Below are 22,187 nucleotides of genomic sequence, written 5' to 3'. Positions count from 1 at the left end.
AGTCACCTGAGCCAACCTTGCACCTGGCTTTACAACGCTGGTGACCTGGTACTCACTCTCCTGCAATTGCTGGCACTTACCTCTGCTATGCGAACTACCTAGCAGCAGTACCTTCTACTTTCTGGCAGAATTTGCAGCTGACTTAGTCTCCCTAAATGCTGAGGACTGCTACGGGTTTCCTACACCTACAGCTACCAACTGGCAGTTCCCATTCCCCAGCGCCCTTCCCCCTTCTCAACCTATCTAGTTCCTGCTTTGCGTCTTGTAACCGCAGCTGAAGGGCACAGATCTCACGCTCCTATTCCTTTATAAACTTAATTCTACTTAATTCTGCTACAAATTCTGCGTCTCCAGGAGAGGATCTCTCTAGAAAGCCCACTGGCTTCCCCACTGCATTCCCCCGAATGAAAACACTTTGAACAAATCTCACACCATAACCCATTACTCTCAAACCTACGACAAAGCTCAGACTTCTACATCTACATCTACATCTACATCTACATTTATACTCCGCAAGCCACCCAACGGTGTGTGGCGGAGGGCACTTTACGTGCCACTGTTATTACCTCCCTTTCCTGTTCCAGTCGCGTATGGTTCGCGGGAAGAACGACTGCCGGAAAGCCTCCGTGCGTGCTCGAATCTCTCTAATTTCACATTCGTGATCTCCTCGGGAGGAATAAGTAGGGGGAAGCAATATATTCGATACCATCTAGAAACGCACCCTCTCGAAACCTGGACAGCAAGCTACACCGCGATGCACAGCGCCTCTCTTGCAGAGTCTGCCACTTGAGTTTGCCAAACATCTCTGTAACGCTATCACGCTTACCAAATAACACTGTGACGAAACGCGCCGCTCTTCTTTGGATCTTCTCTATCTCCTCTGTCAACCCGACCTGGTATGGATCCCACACTGATGAGCAATACTCAAGTATAGGTCGAACGAGTGTTTCGTAAGCCACCTCCTTTGTTGACGGACTACATTTTCTAAAGACTCTCCCAATGAATCTCAACCTGGCACCCGCCTTACCAACAATTAATTTTATGTGATCATTCCACATCAAATCGTTCCTCACGCATACTCCCAGATATTTTACAGAAGTAACAGCTACCAGTGTTTGTTCCGCTATCATATAATCATACAATAAACGATCCTTCTTGCTATGAATTCTCAATATATAACATTTGTCTATGTTGAGGGTCAGTTGCCACTCCCTGCAGCCAGTGCCTATCCGCTGCAGATCTTCCTGCATTTCGCTGCAATTTTCTAATGCTGCAACTTCTCTGTATACTACAGCATCATCCGCGAAAAGCCGCATGGAACTTCCGACACTATCTACTAGGTCATTTATATATATTGTGAAAAGCAATGGTCCCATGACACTCCCCTGTGGCACGCAAGAGGTTACTTTAACGTCTGTAGACGTCTCTTCTCACTCATGGTAAAATTTTAACAGTTACTGAAAAAATTAAACGTGTACTTTACCTGAGTTGAATTACAACAGCAGAACCGTTTAGAGAGCTACAAACAGGCATTTCATAATTCTCACTCTACTAAGACAGCAGTTACTTTTGTTGATAATACTAAACCACAACTAACACTAATACAACCGAAACTTCACTTAATTTCTTACCTGAAACCAAAAATCCAAAAGATAGGAACACTCACAGACATTAAACACAGTGGATGAAAACTTTACTGAAATATTTTACTACAAACAATAAGAAATGCCAACTGAAAACTACGGTCCGAATTTTATTAAATGACTTCAACGCACTAACAACCCTAAAAACACAGTGGGTGGCAGTTTCCAAAAGTGTATAAAACCGATATTTCGCCAGAAACAGCACGAGACACCACTGAAAACTACTAAATTTAATAACTCAGTAACAGTGCGCAAACAACTTTGTCAGAAATTAACTTAAGAACCGCTGCAGCTGCAACTGCATGCCGCGAAATTTAAACACACTGCTAATATTTGGCTGAACTATTGAAAAATACTAAATTAAATATTCGAATATAATGCACAAACAAATTTGTCAGTACTCAGCTATAGAACCGCTACAGCTGCAACCGAATGCCGCGAAATGTAAACACACTGCTGAGACTTCGATGCATGACGGAAATGCACTGAAGAATAATAGACCACTCGAATCAGTAGCACCAAAAAGTTCAAAATAAGTATGTGAAGTCTAAAACCTTATAAAACATAGGCGAGCGATTTGAACAGCAGTCCAGCACATTCTTCTACAATTCGTGCAAGGGTAGCTTAGGACGAGGAGAAGAGAGGGGAGCATCTTACGAGCTATGCTTATCCAAAGAGAAAGACATGTCAGGGCAGCAAATGCTATTGCATGTACGTAAAGTGAATCATCATCAGTCATCATAACAACACTATTGATATTTGAACATACCCACAGATAATCATCAGTTAATATGTTTCTAAACATGAAATTACATTCACGGACAGCTCACGACTTAATATGTATTACTAATTGTTAATAATTACGTGACATGCTGAAAAATTTAGTGTTTATTTCCTCTGGAAGCCGTTAGATTGGAAACCTCCAACTGGGATGGATGAGCATATGGCCGTTTTAACCGGTTAGTAATATAGCTCCCATTATTGAAGGCAACTTACAATATCTACATCAGAATAAGCAAAAATAAATTGCAGCATTTTATTGTGCAGCTGTTACTGTAATCTCAGCGTAGCCTTAGAAAAGGAAAAAAGGAAGATTAGGCTTTAAATCATCCATTGCTAATACAGTCACTAGAGATGGAGCGCAAATTCGAAACTGGAATGAATGGGGAAGGTAAGAAGAACAATATCGACATTTTAGTAAGTGACATACTGAAACAAAAGAAAACCTGAACCTGATTTTGACTGGCAGGAAGGGGATTCGAGCCAACGTTATTCCAAAATCGAGTTCAGTGCTATACCACTGCACCACGTCGCTTGGTTTCAGAGAAGGTAGACCCTGCAGTGGTGCGATGTTTACAACTAAATAAATATAACAAAACGCAGAGGACGTAACTTTCCTGAAATATGATAGTTTCCGATTTCGAAAAAGTGTACAACAGTATAGCAAGACCTAATTTGTGGGATGCACATGAGGATTATGTCACTTACAATAATCAGATCCGTATACGAAGCACCATCCACGATATTCACAGACAATGACATCGGCAGCACCAAGGAGCCAATCGTTCTTGTGTTCGAGAACATGATTCCAGGGGTATGACAAGAGACCAATCAAAAATTAATATTCTTGTAGAATAACAATGATACTGAGAATATACTAACAGGCAACAAGGTGCTGGGAGTAGATTCAGAAGAGAACATTGAAACAAATGCAACAAAGTTATATATCATTAAAATGGGACCAGTAAATGTGAAGGAATGACTATGCTAATAAGATATTTATCAATTACTAAAATGGTAGCCAACTAGGAAATAATTCACCAGACAAATCCACTTAAAAGTATGAGTAGCACATTTCCGATTAAACGGTAATGCTAACATATAAGGTAATCCTCCGAAACACAACAAAGTGAATGTATGCATTAACGTTACCTTTTGAAAACATAGGACGTATCATAAGATCAGTACCACAAGGAATGTTAAGAAAGGTAGGAAGATATATTTGCTCAGGAAAGGTGACAGGATACAAATTTCAGAATATCTCAGCAGTCAGCTGCAGATATTCGGTGATGAGGACGAAGATGTGGAGAACAAATGGAAAAAATTCAGAGGCATCGTTCAATATGCCCTAGACAAGTATGTTTCGAGTAAAGTTTTAAGGGATGGGAAAGACCCACCATGGTTTAACAGCCGTTATAGAAAAGCGCTACTTAAACAAAGAGCACTTCATCTCAGATCCAAGAGAAGTATAAACCTAGGTATCAAACAAAAGCTGACAGAAGTGAAAATTAGCGTAACGAGAGAAATGAGTACAAAGCGTTCAATGATTTTGAAAGTAAGATGTTGTCAACTGACCTAAGTAAAAACCCTAAGAGATGTGTGTAAAATTAGTTAGCGGGTCAAACGACTGGGAAAAAGCGCAGGTCATTCCCATTTTTAAGAAAGGACTTAAGACACAGCCACACAATTACACACCTATATCGTTGACGTGAATTTGTAGAATTATGGAACATATTTCATGCTCAAGAACAAAGACATTTTTGGAAAAAGAGTATCTCCTCTATAAAAGTCAATATGGATTCCGCCAACCGATATCCTAGGAAACTCAGCTCGCTCTGTTCCTCCATGAGATCCATAGCGCAGTGGACCACGGCGCTCAGGTTGATGCCGTGTTCCTTGATTTCAGTAAGGCATTTGACACCCTCCCGCATTGCCATTTAAAGAGAAAAATACGAGCTTAGGGAGTATTGGAGCAGACGTTCGATCAGATTCAAAACTTTCTTGCAAATAGAACTCAACACGTCGCTCTTAACGAGACAAAATCAACAGATGTAACGGTAATACCACTGGGAAGTGTCACAGGACCGTTGCTGTTTACAATATATATATATATATATATATATATATATATATATATATATATATAATAGAGGGAAACATTCCACGTGGGAAAAATATATCTAAAAACCCACATCCTTTCGTCTTTCCCTCTCCTTCCCCTCTTTCCTGATGAGGCAACAGTTTGTTGCGAAAGCTTGAATTTTGTGTATGTGTTTGTGTGTCTATCGACCTGCCAGCGCTTTCATTCGGTAAGTCACATCATCTTTGTTTATATATATATATATATATATATATATATATATATATATATATATATATATATATATATATAATCTAGTACAAAGCATCGGATGCTCTTTGAGGCTATTCGCAGATGATGCAGTTGTTTATGCCAAAGTAGCAAAGCCAGAGAATAGTAAGAATTTGCTGAACGACCTGCACAGATTTGCAGTTGACCCACAACGTAAATAAATATAACATATTGCGCACACGTAGGAAAAGAAATGCACTACTTTACAGATACACTATTGATGAAAAACAGCTGGAGACAGCGTCTGCTGTAAAATATCTAGGCGTAACTATGCAGAGTGACCTCAAGTGGAATGACCATATAAAACAGATAGTGGGAACAGCAGACACCAGACTCAGATTCATCGGAAGAATGTTAAGGAAATGTAACTCATCTACGAGAAAAGTGGCTTGTAAAGCGCTTGTTCGCCCGATTCTTCACTGTTGTTCATTTATCTGCAATGCCTATCGGATAGAACTGATACAGGAGATAGAGAAGATCCAACGAAGAGCGGCGCGTTTCGTCACTGGATCGTTTAGCTCGGGAGAGAGAGTTACGGAGATGCTAAACAAACTCCACTGGTAGACGTTACAAGAAAGGCGTTATGCATCATGGAGAGATCTGATATTGAAATTTCGGTACAGCACTTTGCAAAAGGAGTCCGACAACATGTTACTTCACCCCACATACATCTCGAGTATTAACCAAGAGGCTAAAATTCCAGACATTAGAGCCAATACAGAGGCTTACCGACAATTATTTTTCCGACGCACTATTTCCGAGTGGAACAGGGTTGGAGGGATCAGATAGTGGTACCGAAAGTACCCTCCGTCACACGCCATTAGGTGGCTTGCGACGTATGATGTAGATGTAGCTGAAACCCTCCAAATTAGTTTCAAACAACTTACGTGAATGTAGCCGGGTGACGTTGTCGACAATTGCTGATGTGTCGACAGGAGCGCACCCTGCCATTTTCTAGTCATAACTGCAGCAAGTAAGCCCTACGCAAGAGAATTTAAAACCTCGAATCTCAGAAATATTCCGGAAATATCACATACACCCACACTGAAAAACACTAGCGTCATCTCAAACAAAAAATGATTTAAATAATGAAACTCCTCCAGTTACTTATTTTTTATGCTTCGCGCAATGAGTTTCGAGAATTTGTACTCATTTTAAAATTCATTTGTGCATTTGTTCAGATGAATATGTTTGGTGATGTTTGCATGTGTGATTTTCTACCTCCCTTGCCTCTTTTTGAGAGCAGAAAATCACACATACAAATATCTCCATACATATCCATGTGAACAAATGGACAGAAGCACATGAAAAGGAGAATAAATTCTCGAAACGCGTTGTGCTAAGCACAAAAAAATAAGTAACTACTCTCATGAATGACACAGTTGCAGGCTTTCCTGAGTCATATAATATGATGAACGAAATTAAATCAAAGATGACCAACGTCAGAAGTTATTTACAGTGAAATTAATAATCAGCGGGTGAGATAGCATAAACTCTGTCCCTCTGTTTTTTTTTTTTTTTTTTTTTTTTTTTTTTTTTTTTTTTTTTTTTTTGACAAGGAAGAGAGAAGGATTCCAAGCAGAAATTAAACAAAAACAACCACCTCTGATCATCAGGTTACTTGCTAATTTACTGTCAACAGCTTCCTTAATAACGCTATCCGAATAGCTGAAAGTACATGCCAGAGTGTCCTTGTTCTTATATTAAACAGGATGACCGATGCGAAGACAGTGTTCTGCAATTGCAAATTTGCTCGGATGTTATAAACGTGTGTGCGCTTATGCTCAGTACAAGGGTCCTCAACAGATCTGATACTTTGACCAATATATGACTTTCCACGTCTGCAAGGAATACGGTAGATACTCGCCTTACGCAAACCACGTTCATCCTTTACGGAACTTAAAAGGACCCTGTTCTTAGACTGTAAGAAAATGAAACATCTATAGCCGTCCTTATGATCTTCTTTATTGTGTAGCTACCAGTTTCACTGCGTCAATGCGCCATCTTCAGGCCGTAGTTGATGCTGAAGGGGTTATCACGATCCATGTATACACTGCATCAGTGGCCAACATAACTGGTTTACGCTATCTGTAAACGTGATGTCAGGACTCCAACCATCGCTAGGATTTCAGGTTCAGAGATTCCTTCCGGATGACCATGAGAAAGATTTCCTAGAAGGAATAGACTCCCTGGAAACCATCAGATTTCCTGGAACGAATAGGCTGGCTGGGCTCAGGATCCTTGTCATTATCATCCGCTAGGATTTCAGGCTCAGAGACTCCTGCTGGTTAGCCATGAGACAGGTTTCCTAGAAAAAATAGGCTCCCTGCAGCCAGAATCACTGTTCCTATCATATGGTAGGATTTCGTACTCACAGCCTACTCCTGGATAGCCATGAGACAGATTTTGTTGAAGGAGTAAGCTCCCTTTGGTGAGGATGATTATTATCTACTAGTATTTCATACTCAAAGACTCCTGTTGCATGGCCATGAGACAGATTTCGTAGAAAGAACGGACTCCCTGCGGTCAGGATCAGCGTCACTATCATGTGCTAGGATTTTATGCTCAGAGTCTCCCTCTGGTTAGCCAGCAGTCACGTACGATGTTCCAGGAAACACTATCAGTCCACCGTCGTTTCCTTGTACCACAGATGGACTGTGCATCTATTCCCTTCTGTAAAACTTGAGAACAGATTGGCAATGTTGCTTGCAACTTGCTTTTCATGACGAAAACTAAAAAGATTACTATAGACTGACAACGTTGGTAACAAGCAACATGTTTTTGAGAACAGTTTTATGTGTGTCATACTATGCAGAATTACAACTCACCTTCAGAATCACTGCTGCTAAATACATGCATGTGTTATTGTGGATCTGAAGCTTCACTAAGTAAAAAATACGTTCAATAAGACGTGGTGCACTTATACTGATGGCTGTTCAAAGACTTGCAACTCTGAAGTTTGGTGCTAAACATTTTTATAACTATAGGTGTTCAATGTCTCTGGATTACATATAGTAAAAGTTGCTTGACTGCAACAATCCAAAGAAAGGGTCAGAGAAGGTATTAATTTCTCTAAACTAACCTTGATTAGATTAGATTAGTACTTGTTCCATAGATCATGAATACGACACTTCGTAATGATGTGGAATGTGTCAGGTTAATAAAAGTGTCTATACAAGATTTTACATTACACAAAATATTACATGATAATATTTTTAATTTTTTCTTTTTTTGTGGGGGTTGGGGAAATTACACACTTACCATATCCAAAAATTCATCTAATGAGTAGAAGGAGTTGCCATTAAGAAACTCTTTTAATTTCCTTTTAAATGTAATATGGCTATCTGTCAGATTTTTGATGCTATTAGGTAAGTGACCAAAGACTTTTGTGGCAGAATAATTTAACCCCTTCTGAGCCAAAGTTAGATTTAACCTTGAGTAGTGAAGATCATCCTTTCTCCTAGTGTTGTAGCCATATACACTGCTATTACTTTTGAATTCGTTCGGATTGTTAATAACAAATTTCATAAGTGAATATATATATATATATATATATAGTGAGGCTACAGTGAATATCTCTAGTTATTTAAATAAGTGTCTGCTGGATGATCTTGGATGAGCTCCAGCAATTATTCTGATTACACTCTTTTGTGCAATGAACACTCTTTTACTCAATGATGAGTTACCCCAGAATATGATGCCATACGACAGCAGAGAATGAAAATAGGCATGGTAAGCTAATTTACTCAGATGTATATCGCCAAAAATTGCAATGACCCTAATAGCATAAGTAGCTGAACTCAAACGTTTCAGCAGATCCTCAGTGTGTTTTTTCCAGTTCAACCCCTCATCGATGCATACACCTAGAAATTTTGAATATTCTACCTTAGCTACCGATTTCTGATCGAAGTCTATATTTATTAATGGTGTCATTCCATTTACTGAGTGGAACTGTATATACGGTGTTTTGTCAAAGTTCAGTGAGAGCCCATTTGCAGAGAACCAGTTAATGATTTTCTGAAAACATCGTTTACAATTTCACCAGTTAATTCTTGTCTGTTGCGTGTGATAGCTATACTTGTATCATCGGCAGAAAGTACCAGCTTTGCATCTTCATGAATATAGAATGGCAAGTCATTAACATATATTAAGAACAGCAGAGGACCCAAGACCGAACCTTGCGGCACCACATTCTTGATTGTTCCCCAGTTTGAGAAATCACCAGTTTTTTCCATATTATGTGAACAGCTTATTTCAACTTTCTGCACTCTTCCAGTTAGGTATAATGTAAACAATTTGAGCACTGTCCCATTCATACCACAGTACTTGAGCTTATCTTGAAGTATTCCATTATTTACACAGTCAAGAGCCTTTGATAGATCACAAAAAATTCCAACGGGTGACTTCCAGTTATTCAGAGCATTTAATATTTCATTAACGAAAGTATATATAGCATTTACCGTTGAAAAACCCTTCTGGAAACCAAACTGACATTTTGTTAAAACTTTATTTCTACAAAGGTATGAAGCTACTCTACAATACATTACTTTTTCAAGAATTTTGGATAAGGCAGTCAGAAGAGAGATTGGGCGGAGGTTGTTGACATCAGACGTATCCCCTTGATTTGTGTTTCGCTTCAAGCAACACTGCTTAAACCGTCGGCACACGGACCGTGCATCCGAGCGTTGAGCGTTGAGCATGCCGAGTTTCTGACGTCATAGCGTGGAATAGCACGTTCGGGAGTCTTTCCCAACATGCAGAGCAATATCTGGCATGTCAGATACTCTGAGCGTGCATCTGAGCGTTGACCAATGAGATGGTAGAACGCTACCTACGTCACACACACGCCGTCTCCCCTCAGCACAGAGTTGTGAGGCGCCATATTGGCATTCATTTAAAGCCTATACGTATATATGCCGTTTCTCAGCACCAGCAAACTGAGAATCACTGGAAAACCCGTTGTTAACTGTGTAATTCATTCCAATAAAATAATGAGAAACATCATATTCATGGCAAAATAGTTATTGTAACTTGCTTATTATGAGAGTATGCTGTTTGAACTCAGAGACAGACAGAAGATCCATCGAAAAAGGAATGTTCTTGGTACAATTTGTTATAATTAAATTTCTGTTAGTAACATACCTACGATTAAGGTTTTCAGTAGGAGGTAATGTGCTATGACTGTGAGTAACAAGGGTGTTATAGGTGTAGCGTAGTTGCCGTCACGGTAGCTCAGCGTGTTCGGTCAGAGAGCTGGTTGGCTTCTGTAATAAAAAAAACTGAGTCGAAGGATAAAGAAATGAAATATAACGGATGTCAGGTGACGTCCGCAACGACCAAACACTACGATCAACAACGAACAAAATGCAAAAAAATAAAAAAAAGTGTGTAGTGTCACTATCTCTCATTGAAACCACGTGTTACGGCGGTGGTTCGCGTCTCGACTCTTCGAAGTTTTTTTTTTCTTCTAACATTTGCGTTTTTATTAGGATCTGATACTTTATTATTAGTTTAATGTAAGTATATACTATAATATTTGATGTTATGTAAATATAAGTTCACCTTTTTTGAGGGATGACTTTGTTCGACTGGCTTAATCTACAGGACAGCTTGTGCTAAGTGTATGAAGATATTTTGCTCCTTTTTCTTTTACGCTTCGTAATTCACATGTTGCAAAGATTCTGCTACTGGGTAGGAACAGTGTTCTAGTAAGACTGACCTTGAGGTTTTACTAAAATGAGGGAATGATGAAATAATGTTTATCTTATGCGGCGAAGTATTAGAAATTAGTATCGCACTGTTTGTAATGGAACTTTTATAAGCCTGTGTTCTCATTGATTGGACATGGTACTTTCCTTTTCGTGGACGATGGAGGAAATGTGCGTTTTAATAGAGCTAACGCGGGAATTTTACGCGCGCCCGTTTAGTGGACAGTGTGATTTACGAACTAGAAACATCGACGCAAAACTGCCGCTGGAGTGCGTTGTGATCGCGTATTCCACGTTGGGGCCCACGTACAGTATGCACAAGTGGTGGTGGTGGTTAGCGTTTAACGTCCCGCCGACAACGAGGTCATTAGAGACGGAGCGCAAGCTCGGGTTAGGGAAGGATTGGGAAGGAAATCGGCCGTGTCCTTTCAAAGGAACCATCCCGGCATTTGCCTGAAACGATTTAGGGAAATCACGGAAAACCTAAATCAGGATGGCCGGAGACGGGATTGAACCGTCGTCCTCCCGAATACGAGTCCAGTGTCTAACCACTGCGCCACTATGCACAAGTCTCATCATTTCTGAGCGTTCATCAGTACGTTGAACTTAGCACGTCAACGTTGATGTTCAACAGCACGGTCCGTGTGCCGACGGCTTAAGTAAAAGTTTAAAACGTTGTGGAAGCTTTTTCGTTGTTTTGCACCTGTACAGAGGCGGAGTACAGGCAATGGTGGAAAAACTAGTGGGCATAGGAGTCACCTGCTGAAAGTTCACTTACAAGGGAACCTCCCCATCGCACCCCCCTCAGATTTAGTTATAAGTTGGCACAGTGGATAGGCCTTGAAAAACTGAATACAGATCAATTGAGAAAACTGGAAGAAGTTGTGTGGAACTGTGAAAAAATAAGCAAAATATACAAACTGAGTAGTTCATGGGAAGATATGCAATATCAAGGACACTGGGAACGCAGGACCGCGGTGGTCTCGTGGTAACGTGAGCAGCTGCGGAACGAAAGGTCGTAGGTTCAAATCTTCCATCGAGTGAAATGTTTAGTTTTTTATTTTCAGTTTATGTGACAAACTCTTATGTTTTCATCACTTTTTTGGGAGTGATTATCACATCCACAAGAAAACCTAAATCGAGCAAGGTAGAAGAATCTTTTTACCCATTCGCCAAGTGTACAAGTTAGGTGGGTCGACAACACATTCCTGTCATGTGACGCACATGCCGTCACCAGTGTCGTATAGAATATATCAGATGCGTTTTCCTGTGGAGGAATCGGTTGACCTATGACCTTGCGATCAAATGTTTTCGATTCCCATTGGAGAGGCACGTCCTTTCGTCTACTAATCGCACGGTTTTGCGATGCGGTCGCAAAACACAGACACTAAACTTATTACAGTGAACAGAGACGTCAATGAACGAACGGACAGATAATAACTATGCAAAAATAAAGAAAGTAAAATTTTCACTCGAGGGAAGACTTGAACCAAGGACCTCTCGTTCCACAGCTGCTCACGGTACCACGGGACCACGGCACTCCTCAGCTCACGCTGTCCATAATGCTGCCTACGTGGGCCATGGACTACTCAGTTTGTATATTTTGCTTATTTTTTCACAGTTCCACACAACTTCTTCCTGTTTTCTCAATTGATCTGTGTTCAGTTTATCAAGACCTATCCACTGTGCCAACTTATAACTAAATCTGAGGGGGGTGCGATGGGGAGGTTCCCTTGTTAGTAGCGCGGAGAGAAGGCACACACCACATGGAGCATCCGAGAAAGACGTCGATGAGGCGAGCTCCGGACAGCGACGGATGGCCCGCCGGCGGGGGACGTGCTGACTGCGCCGGACCCGGGCGAGTCCAGAGGGGAAGGGGTAGTTTGCAGAAAGGGCCGCACAAGCTGACGCGCAGAAGTCCAGCGAGGTCGCCGGGACTGGGCGGACGCGGAGTAATGAGAGGGCGGCCGGGGCAGGCGGCGAGGTATTTCCAATTTCAGCATTCCTTGGGTGCGGGATCTTGTGGCGGTGCTTTGCTGCGAGTCCCTCACAGTTGGGACAATCTGACCGTCGGTAAGAGGGAGTGCAGAATGGCCGGGAGAACAGAAAGAAAAAAAAAATCCGGTGATACAGATCGACGCTGGCAATATCGCGAGCTGGGCGCACTTGTCTCCTTCCGTTTCGTACTTTTCGTCCCTCCACGCGATTTCCTTGTTGGTTGAGTTTGTGACGCTGTTGTTGACAAGAACGGGCCACGTTGTAGGATTAAATTCTAAGCTCACTTGTTTTGCGACGAACCGATTCTTTTCTTTTTTTTTGTGCTTGCCAGGAAAGAATGGGAAAGGGGCTAACGTGCTTGTCAAATTGGTTACTTGCTCCTTCTAGTACGCGTGTTAAGGTGTCCATCCACATTTATATCTACACTCCACAAACCACCTAACGTTGTATGACGGAGGGTGGCTCAGGAACAAGTATCTCTTTCCCGTTCCAGTCGCGTATCGTAAGCGGGACAACGATTGCCTGTCAGCCTCCGTGTGGTTTCGAATCTCTCTCTCATTTTACCTTCGTGATATTTTCGCGAGATATACGTAGGTGGAGGCAATATATATGTTGATTATTATAGGAATGTACGCTCTCTGCTACTGGATTTGTCTGCGCATGTCAGTGAGGCTTTCGCGCTAACTAAATGAACCTGTTACGAAATGTTCTGCACTTCATAGGATCTTGTCTGTTTTCTATCAAGAGAGCAATATTCAAGTTTGGTCGAATCAGTATTTTGTAAATCACTTCGTTTGTTTATGAACATCGTTTCTTGAAGGTTCTTCCAATGAATATCTGTCTTGCGACTGCCTCATTCGCTATTAATTTTAATTTCATACCGTCTTTCACCGTCAAATATTTTTATGGAAGTAACTGCTTCCAGTGAGAGTTCTGCAATTTTGTAATCATAAAATAAAGAGTCCATCAGTCAACGTAATCGCAGTGCATTACATTTGTTGATACTGAGGATAAAAAATTGCCACTCCCTGCACCAATCTTGTATCTTCAGCATGTCTCACGTTCCTTCGACTTCAAATATTTTCTGCAAGTAACTGCTTCCAGTGTTTATTCTGCAATTATCTAATCAAAAAATAAGAGGACTATTTGTCTATCTGTTTACGTTGAAGATCAACTGCCACTCCTTGCAACAAGCGTGGACCGTCTGCAAGTCTTCCTGCGTTTCGCTGCTAGCGTCGCGGTTTCTGTATATACAACAACAGCATCAGCGGAAAGTATCATGGAATTTCCGACGTTATCTACTAGGTCATTTATATAAACTGTGAAAAGTAACGGTCCTACAACACTGCCCTTGGACTCTACCGAAGTCAATTTTACGTCTGAAGAATTATCTCCGTTCAGAATGCTATGCTGCAGTCCAGTCAAACATTTGGCCCGATTTCCATACGCTCGTATTTTGAACACAGCGTCAGCATGGGCGAATGTGTCTACTGCTTTCTCTTGCCACGTGGACGAACAGGCCGAGCTGGGTTCCACGCGATCGTCGTTTCCGGAGCCTGTGTTTGTTCCTACAGAGATGATTTTCGGTCTTGAAAGCGGATTTAAGAAGAACCTTTTTGCGTGTCGTCCAACATGAATGATCCTATCATATCAGCTACGGACGTCCCCTCAATCTGACAGTGAGTGCAAAGTGTTCTGTTCCTATGCAGAGTGATTCAGCAGCCCCTAGCTACAGGTTTTATGCAACCCGGAGCACTTTCAAAAATCGCATACAAATTGTCTGTCATCTCTCTCGCTCGCTACGTCCTAACCATTACTCCTACAGAAAAAATTAACAGGACCTTTCTGAAGGAAATATAATGTAGTTACATGTTGTGATGGCCTGATGATGCAAGAGATGAAACCTTTACAGTTCGCCATCCAGAAGCGTGTACTACGTTCTGTCATTAGTACTTCCCAGCTGGTAAAAGCTTCCTGGTATAGTCCGAAGAAAACCTTTAGTGTTCGTATGAGGATGGCAGACTTTCCTTATGGAGATACATTATCATTCATTAATGTCCATGGCACACTAGAAGGAGTACGTTTCGCTGTCTGGATTTGGATGATTGGTGCTGGAGTGGGAGAATTATTTATAGACTCATCCAAAAAAGGGCTCGATGTAATTCATTGATGTGTTGCAATAACTTATGCCGTAAACCGATTACTTCCTTTATTCAAAAGAAGAAATGCCTATCACATACTACGCCCACGATAACAACAGCATGCATTCATCGAAAACAAAGTTTAATTCAACATATTTCCGGATTGGTATGTTCGGCAAAGTCTCCGGACATGAATCTAATCTAAAACGTTTGGATACTGACGGTTCGGCACTAAAACCTTTCAGGAATGTTTCTTATGAGGTTTAGCTCAGAGTTTCCTTCACACCTGAAAGACTAAAAGAAATATTGGACGACGCAATGTGTGTTTTCACTATAGTTGTTACGGTAAAGTATTCTAATGTGTTATGTATGCTTGCATCCCGAATCAGGTTCGCGCCTTTTCCATTTCATGTGTGCAATTCACATGTGGGATAGTTTATCCACACCTACTATGGTTGCGTGAAACTCATTAAGGAACTCATAACCTCTTTGTTCCACGACGCTGATGTGTGGAGTACAGCGTGGTATGTAGCAATTTTTCTTGTGATCTTTATTAAGTGAATAGGTGCAAAATTAGGTAACTGCTGGATAATGAAATAAAATAATCATTTCAAAACAAAAGAACTGCCTAAGCAGTAAAATGATTTCCCTTAAGGAGCTTTGGACATTGACAGTTGGTGGCCCTCGTAAAAAAATTGGAAAAAAATGTATATCTTAAGTTTCATCCCTTGTACAATTATTTTTCATATTTTTATTCGCACTAGGCATGCCGCGACTCCCACATGCCAATAGCCACAATTTTACGATGAATGAGGATTTGTGGTCCTTACATAAATAGGAAACATTACAGGAATTTTTTGTTTTTGATTTTTAGTTTTATATTATTCGTAAAACACAATTATTCAGTCAAAATGATAAAGAATTTTTTCGTTTTTTTCCCGATCTCATTTTGATACCAATATGTTTCAAGAATAACGACAACATTTCTCTTTGATGCTCATTTTTGCTCAACAATTACATAACTTATTTCAATATAACCATGTCATTATTTGTAACGTTTCTGATTCGTCCTGCACAGTGCTACACTATGTGATCAAAAGTATCCGGACACCCCCAAAAGCATACGTTTTTCTTACTAGGTGCAATGTGCTGCCACCTACTGCCAGGTACTCCATATCAGTGACGTCAGTGGACAGTAGACATAGTCAGGGGCAGAATGGGGCGCTCCACAGAACTCACAGACTTCGAACTTGGTCAGGTGATTGGGTGTCACTTGTGTCATACTCTGTATGCGGTATATCCACACTCCTAAACATCTTTAGGTCCATTGTTTTCGATGTGATAGTGCTGTGTAAATGTGAAGGGACACGTACAGCACAAAAGCGTACAGGGTCACCTCGTGTGTTGACAGACGGAGACCGTCGACAGTTGAAGAGCGTCGTAATGTGTAATAGGCAGACATCTATCCAGACCAACACACAGGAATTCCCAACTGCATTAGGATCCACTGCAAGTACTATGACAGTTGGGTGGGAGGTGAGAACACTTGTATTTAATGGTCGAGCGGCTGCTCATAAGACACATCACACCAGCAAATGCCAAACGACACTTCGCTTAGTGTATTGGAGCGTAAACATTGGACGATTGAACCGTGGAAAAAACTCTGGTACCGCGCGCCGCGGAATCTGAATCCGCGCTAGACGTCATGGACGTCGAAGACCCATAGAGGTCTCTGCACCATCGCGCCATAAGCTGTGGCGGCGCGCGCCCCCTGGCCCGCTTTTAGTGTGAGGGGGTTCCAGCGGCCAATAGCGGCGCCCCCCGATAGCGTACTTAAGCGCTTGCCTCGCGCTTAGCCAGCTAAGCCGCACATCCGCCTCCATGATTTCTACCTCACCATTTATGGCCGTCCTATCCACCTCACTCCTACCCTCAAATACCTTGGCGTCACACTCGACCGCCACCTCACCTGGACTCCCCATCTCCTTATCATCCAAAACACAGCTCACAACCGCCTCCTGAAACTCCTGTCCAGCCGGACGTGGGGTCTGCATCCTTCCACCATCATTCACACCTAAAAATCCTTGATCCGCTCCATCCTCTGTTATGCCAGCATAGCTTGGTTCTATAAAGCTCTCCAAATCCTCGAACACCATGCGCTCCACCTCGCCTTCCGCATCCGCCTTCCGTCCCCCACGCGCCTGCTGTACGGCCTTATCCCCTTCCCCCGCCTTCTCCTTTTCCTTGAACACATCCGCACACTATACATTGTCTCCCGCCTTGCTCCCCCTCACACTCTGGTGTCTCCCTTCACCCCCAACCAGTTGCTGTGCCTTTACCGTTGTGTCCCACCCTCTCTCCATCTCTGCACCCTCCATCTTCTTTCCCAACGTAACATCCACCGTCTACCCCTCCCGGATGATGAGTTTCGCCCTGACATCCACCCTTCCTACCAACTCTAACCCCATCTTCCTGCCTCCTCCTCAGGGCTCCCTCTCCTCCCCCTCTCTCCTCCTGAGTGGCTTCCCCCTCCTTCTCCCCCTCCCTCTCTTGTGCCCCCTTTCAGTGTCTCTGCACTCCCTCCTGCCTTGTCTTCCCTCTTCATCTCCCGCCCCATGTGTCTCCTGCCTCTCCGTGTACCCGCTGACGCCCCTCCTCTTTTCGTCCCGCCGCCTCCCCTGCTGCACCTTGCTCTCCCCTCCTTTTCCATCCTCTCTGACCTTTCCCTCGGCAGGTCCCACCTGGCAGTTTTATTCTTCGTCGTGTGTGCTACAAGTGGGTTTTAAGTGTGTTGTTCTTGTGGTGTCACCGCCAGACACCACACTTGCTAGGTGGTAGCTTAAATTGGTCGCGGTCCATTAGTACATGTCGGACCCGCGTGTCGCCACTGTCAGTGATCAGACCGAGCGCCACCACACGGCAGGTCTCGAGAGACGTACTGGCACTCGCCCCAGTTGTACGACGACTTTGCTAGCGACTACACTGACGAAGCTTTTCTCTCATTTGCCGAGAGACAGTTAGAATAGCCTTCAGCTAAGTCCATGGCTACGACCTAGCAAGGCGCCATTTGTAACATTGCATGTATCTTAAGAGTCTCACTTGTATCGCCACAATCTCCAGATGGCTCATCAAGAACGATGTACCACAAGGATGGAATAAAGTTTTCAAGGAGCTACGTACTTTTCTTTATAGCATTCATTACGTATCTTGTTTCAGACATCACTCCATCCTTCGTGAGTTAGCGCGTGCATCTTGGCCGCCTCTTTCAATTAGTGTGCGTAGTGTTGGCAAGTCTGCCGACACTACAGTTCTGGAGTGTTTTTAATGCTGTGGCCGACTTTTAACCTGTGCATTTGCATTCAGTGTCTTCTCTGTGTTTTAAGAATCACCAACTGTGTTTTTTAACTTTCTGGTGACTTTTTTAACTGTCCCCCATTAATGTCTCCCTTTACTCTGTTTTACGTTCCCCTTTTTTATCGCCTTATGTATGTAACATTTTATTGTTATTTTAGTTGACATGTCACTCGGCTGAAGAGCGGCGCATTGTGCCGCTGACAGACCTCCCCTGCCCCTATGGGGCAGGAGAATGAAATCACAATAAACAAGAAAAAAAAAAAGAGCTCAGCGAGCAGTCTACCATCGCGTTGCGTCTCAGGACATATCGTCTCAGACAACGTATTGACTTCGTGTTTCCATTCCAGTGGACGTGGTTGTCTTGTTTTGGTTCGTTACTCTATTATCTGTTCTGGTTGTGTCGTAAGGTCCTCTGTTGGTCGTGTCCGTCCTATCCCGTTGTGTCGTTCGCGAGCCGCTCCGCGGTTCCCGCCGCGTTTCCGTCGCTGCTACCCCGCGGCCGTTCCGGTCGCCGTTACAACAAAAACGTTGTGTGCAGTGACGAATCACGGTACACAACGTGGCGATCCGATGGCAGCGTGCGGGTATGGCGAATGCCCGGTGAACGTCATCTGCCATCGTATGTAGTGCCAACAGTAAAATACGGAGGCGGTGGTGTTATGGTGTTGTCGCGTTATTCATGGAGGGGTCTTGCACTTCTTGTTGTTGTGCGTGGCACTATCACAGCACAGGCCTACATTGATGTTTTAAACACCTTCTTGCTTCCCACAGTTGAAGAGCAATTCTGGGATGACGACTGCATCTTTCAACACGATCGAGCACCTGTTCTTAATGAACGGCCTGTGGCGGAGTAGTTACTCAACGGTAACATCCCTGTAATGGACTGGCCTGCGCAGAGTCCTGATCTGTATCCTACAGAACACCTTTGGAATGTTTTGTAGCGCCGACTTCGTGCCAGACCTCACCGATCAACATCAATACCTCTCCACAATGCAGCACTCAATGAGGAATGGGCTGCCATTCCCCAAGAAACCTTACAGCACCTGACTGAAAGTATGCCTGCGAGACAGGAAGCTGTCATCAAGACTAAGGGTGGGTCAACATCATACTGAATTCCAGCATTACCGATGGAGGGCACCACGAACTTGTAAGTCATTTTCAGACAGGTGTCCGGATACATTCTAAAACATAAAAAACACGCATTTGATTTCTGGAGAAAAATCAGCAGCCTATGGCATTTAGTGATCTATTTTTTAAAACTATTATTGTTGTTGAGTGTTATGAGCCTAATATCCCCCCATTATCTTACGGCATTTTGAAACTGTTCACGTGGTACAGATACGGTTCTTCAACTAACAAACATGTGAAATACATCCGGTGTAGGCTAGGAACTCAATTATTAACTATTGAATAAATAATTATTAATAGCTAGCAACACAGAAATGCTGGTCGCCACACGCACCGATTTTTTTCTATGCCATGGTTATGGATCTCTAAGGATACAGTCCATGATCTATTAACCATGATACAATAATTCACTGAAATAAAATAAAACTAAAATACTAATATAGTACAATATTGTGATAAATCTGCCTTTTACTAAAGAACTTTTCACTTATACTGAAAAACAGTTCATGTTTAAATACAGGTACACAGATTTTCCGATGGAAGAGGACAATAAACGAAATTGTTGCCAGTTCGGTGGCTACTAGAAAATATCTCAAGACTGTTCTGTGTGTTTAAGTAAAACGTTCTGGAACAATAGTGCCCTCGATCATTCACGTTAACCAAGGAAACACAGGAAGCAGAGACCCTCGTATCCTGCTACTCTGACAGCGTCCTTCTGAACCATGTGTTGTACACTGTTATGTTCAACGCCAGGCTTGTAGAGATTCCTTTTAAGGTGAGTTTACACCTCAACGGTCATTAGAGATGTATGAAGGCTAGATTTCAGTGCCTGCTTAAATGATTCATCGTAAGTAATGGTCACATATCTATTCAGATATTCACGGTATCATTATCTACAGCCACGATAACATATTTTTCTTGCGCTCTTGTGTTTGTGAGGCACAGTTTTTTTGTGATCAAAGGGTCTCAACACAAGTCAAGGATTTGGGTATATTCATTTAAAAAGAAAAGAGAAAAATAGGTTTCTCTTGCTAGTTGCATGTTGACTTTAAGACGTCGTCAATTAAATATGTGTTAGTAGTTTCAAAATAATTTGTAATACTGATGTTATTTGCTAGGACAATGCCTGACGGATTGAGTGTCTGTCTATAATTATTTTTTGAGGAAGCTTTAGTATCACTAAGGAAGGAAAGAAGACTTCTTTTTAACGTTCCGTAGCCATCGAGGATATTAGAGACGGATCACACGCTCGGACTTAGTCAAGAATGGGGAAGAAAATCGGTCGTGCCATTTGAAAGGAGCCATTCCAGCATCTTCTTGGAAGGACTGAAGGAAATCACTCAAAACCTGGATCCCGGTAGCTTTATAATCATTAATTATGAAAAATGTAAGTAGTACGTACCATGACGGCATGGTGGTAGGCGAAAACCGGATGTATACTGACCTGTAAAAAAAGAAAATTACTGTAATTCAGCACTCTAAGCGTATATGATACAGGTACTAAGAGTACAATATTTGGAATGAGGGTTTATGAAGTGCATACAATCATTCACGATTTACAGCTCATGCACGAACAAATTATAGCTAACCTGTAAACTCACATGGCTGGAACCAGTCGCCAAAGTTCTGATTTTTTGTGAGTTTACTCGTTAAATGTACGCTGAAAAGTGTCAGTCTTTTGTCTACAGTCATATGATTCCTATTAAACCTGTATTTGTCTTAGTATACAATTATTACATCATATTCATCGTTAATCGTATGCAATCTCAGCCTGCTGACGAATTCCATCTGGTCTGTTGCTGTCTGTACTATGCTTAAAATATCGTTGTGTAGGATTTACTGCACTAAAAAATCATTATTCTTTATTTAATTCTTGACAATATCGAGTTGTAGTTTGTTGGAAGACATTGACTGAAGACACTTTGTTGTATAACTTCATGACGATACTTGCCGGAGGAAAGCTTATTCAATCTCAGAAGCTTCCTTTTAAAGACTAAGATGAGTTACTTTCCATTGCGCGAAGTCGAACCTACGTGTCTAATACACACGTATTTAGTATGGAATCAGTTCGTGCTTGTAAAGACGTATGTCGGTTTCCTCAAGCTGCGTAATGGACGCGAATTGCACATGACCCGATAATAGAATAAATCGGTTACGTCTGTGGTCACAAATTTTTATGTCATCACACTACCGGTTTCAGTCTATAATGACCATTTTCAGATCTGTTTTATAAAAACATATCCTAATATACTGGAGCGACAGCGCCATCGTCAATTGCTAAACACAAAATCAGCGCCAACATCGTAAAACATATATAAATAATAGTAAACACAAGACTCATCGTGCCAGCAGCACTACTGTTCAAAACAAACATGTTAACAGATGATTCAAACCCTAATACTTTAACCAGCGGAACGCTGTGGAATAACATCCACTTTGACAAATGAATCGTTGTTCAGTTGACAGGTGCGCCAGTCATTACACAACCCCCGCAGTACAGGCAATACTGCTGCATAGACTACCCTAGTCGAATGCCCTCCCTAACACAAACTTCAACTTCAGGCTATTTTCCCCTTAGGTAGGACACTGGACAAGGGTACTCCATCGGCGCTGTGTGGCGCCGCGGTTACGGATTGCATGGCCAATCCCGCCCGAGGTAGGAGTCCTCCCTCGAGCATGGGTGTGTGTGTTGTTGTTAGAATAAGTTAGTTTAAATAGCGTGTAAGTCTAGGGACCGATGACTTCAGCTGTTTGGTCCCTTAGGAATTCACACACATTTGAACAGCCTTTCTGGGGTACTCTATGCACCTCTTTTACCTATACTGCTGTCGTGGTGTAATGTTTAGCACACCTGTATACTAATCAAGGAGTCGTGGGTTCAAGTCCTGGTTGAGGCAGAGATTTTCATTCGTTTCTTCAGCTTCTAATAGCAACGTGAAACGATTAAAGAAGTAATAGTGGGGTAGTTCCAAAGGTGATATACCTAATGAGAACGTGGGAGGAATTGGCATGTCATGATTGCATACTTTATCTCTAAAAGTAGTTTTAGTCTGGTATGTTCAAA

The sequence above is a fragment of the Schistocerca nitens genome, chromosome 2, assembly GCF_023898315.1.
Source record: "Schistocerca nitens isolate TAMUIC-IGC-003100 chromosome 2, iqSchNite1.1, whole genome shotgun sequence".
Lineage (NCBI taxonomy): Eukaryota > Metazoa > Arthropoda > Insecta > Orthoptera > Acrididae > Schistocerca > Schistocerca nitens.
The sequence above is the reverse complement of the archived record's forward strand: the minus strand, read 5'-3'. Positions refer to the sequence as shown.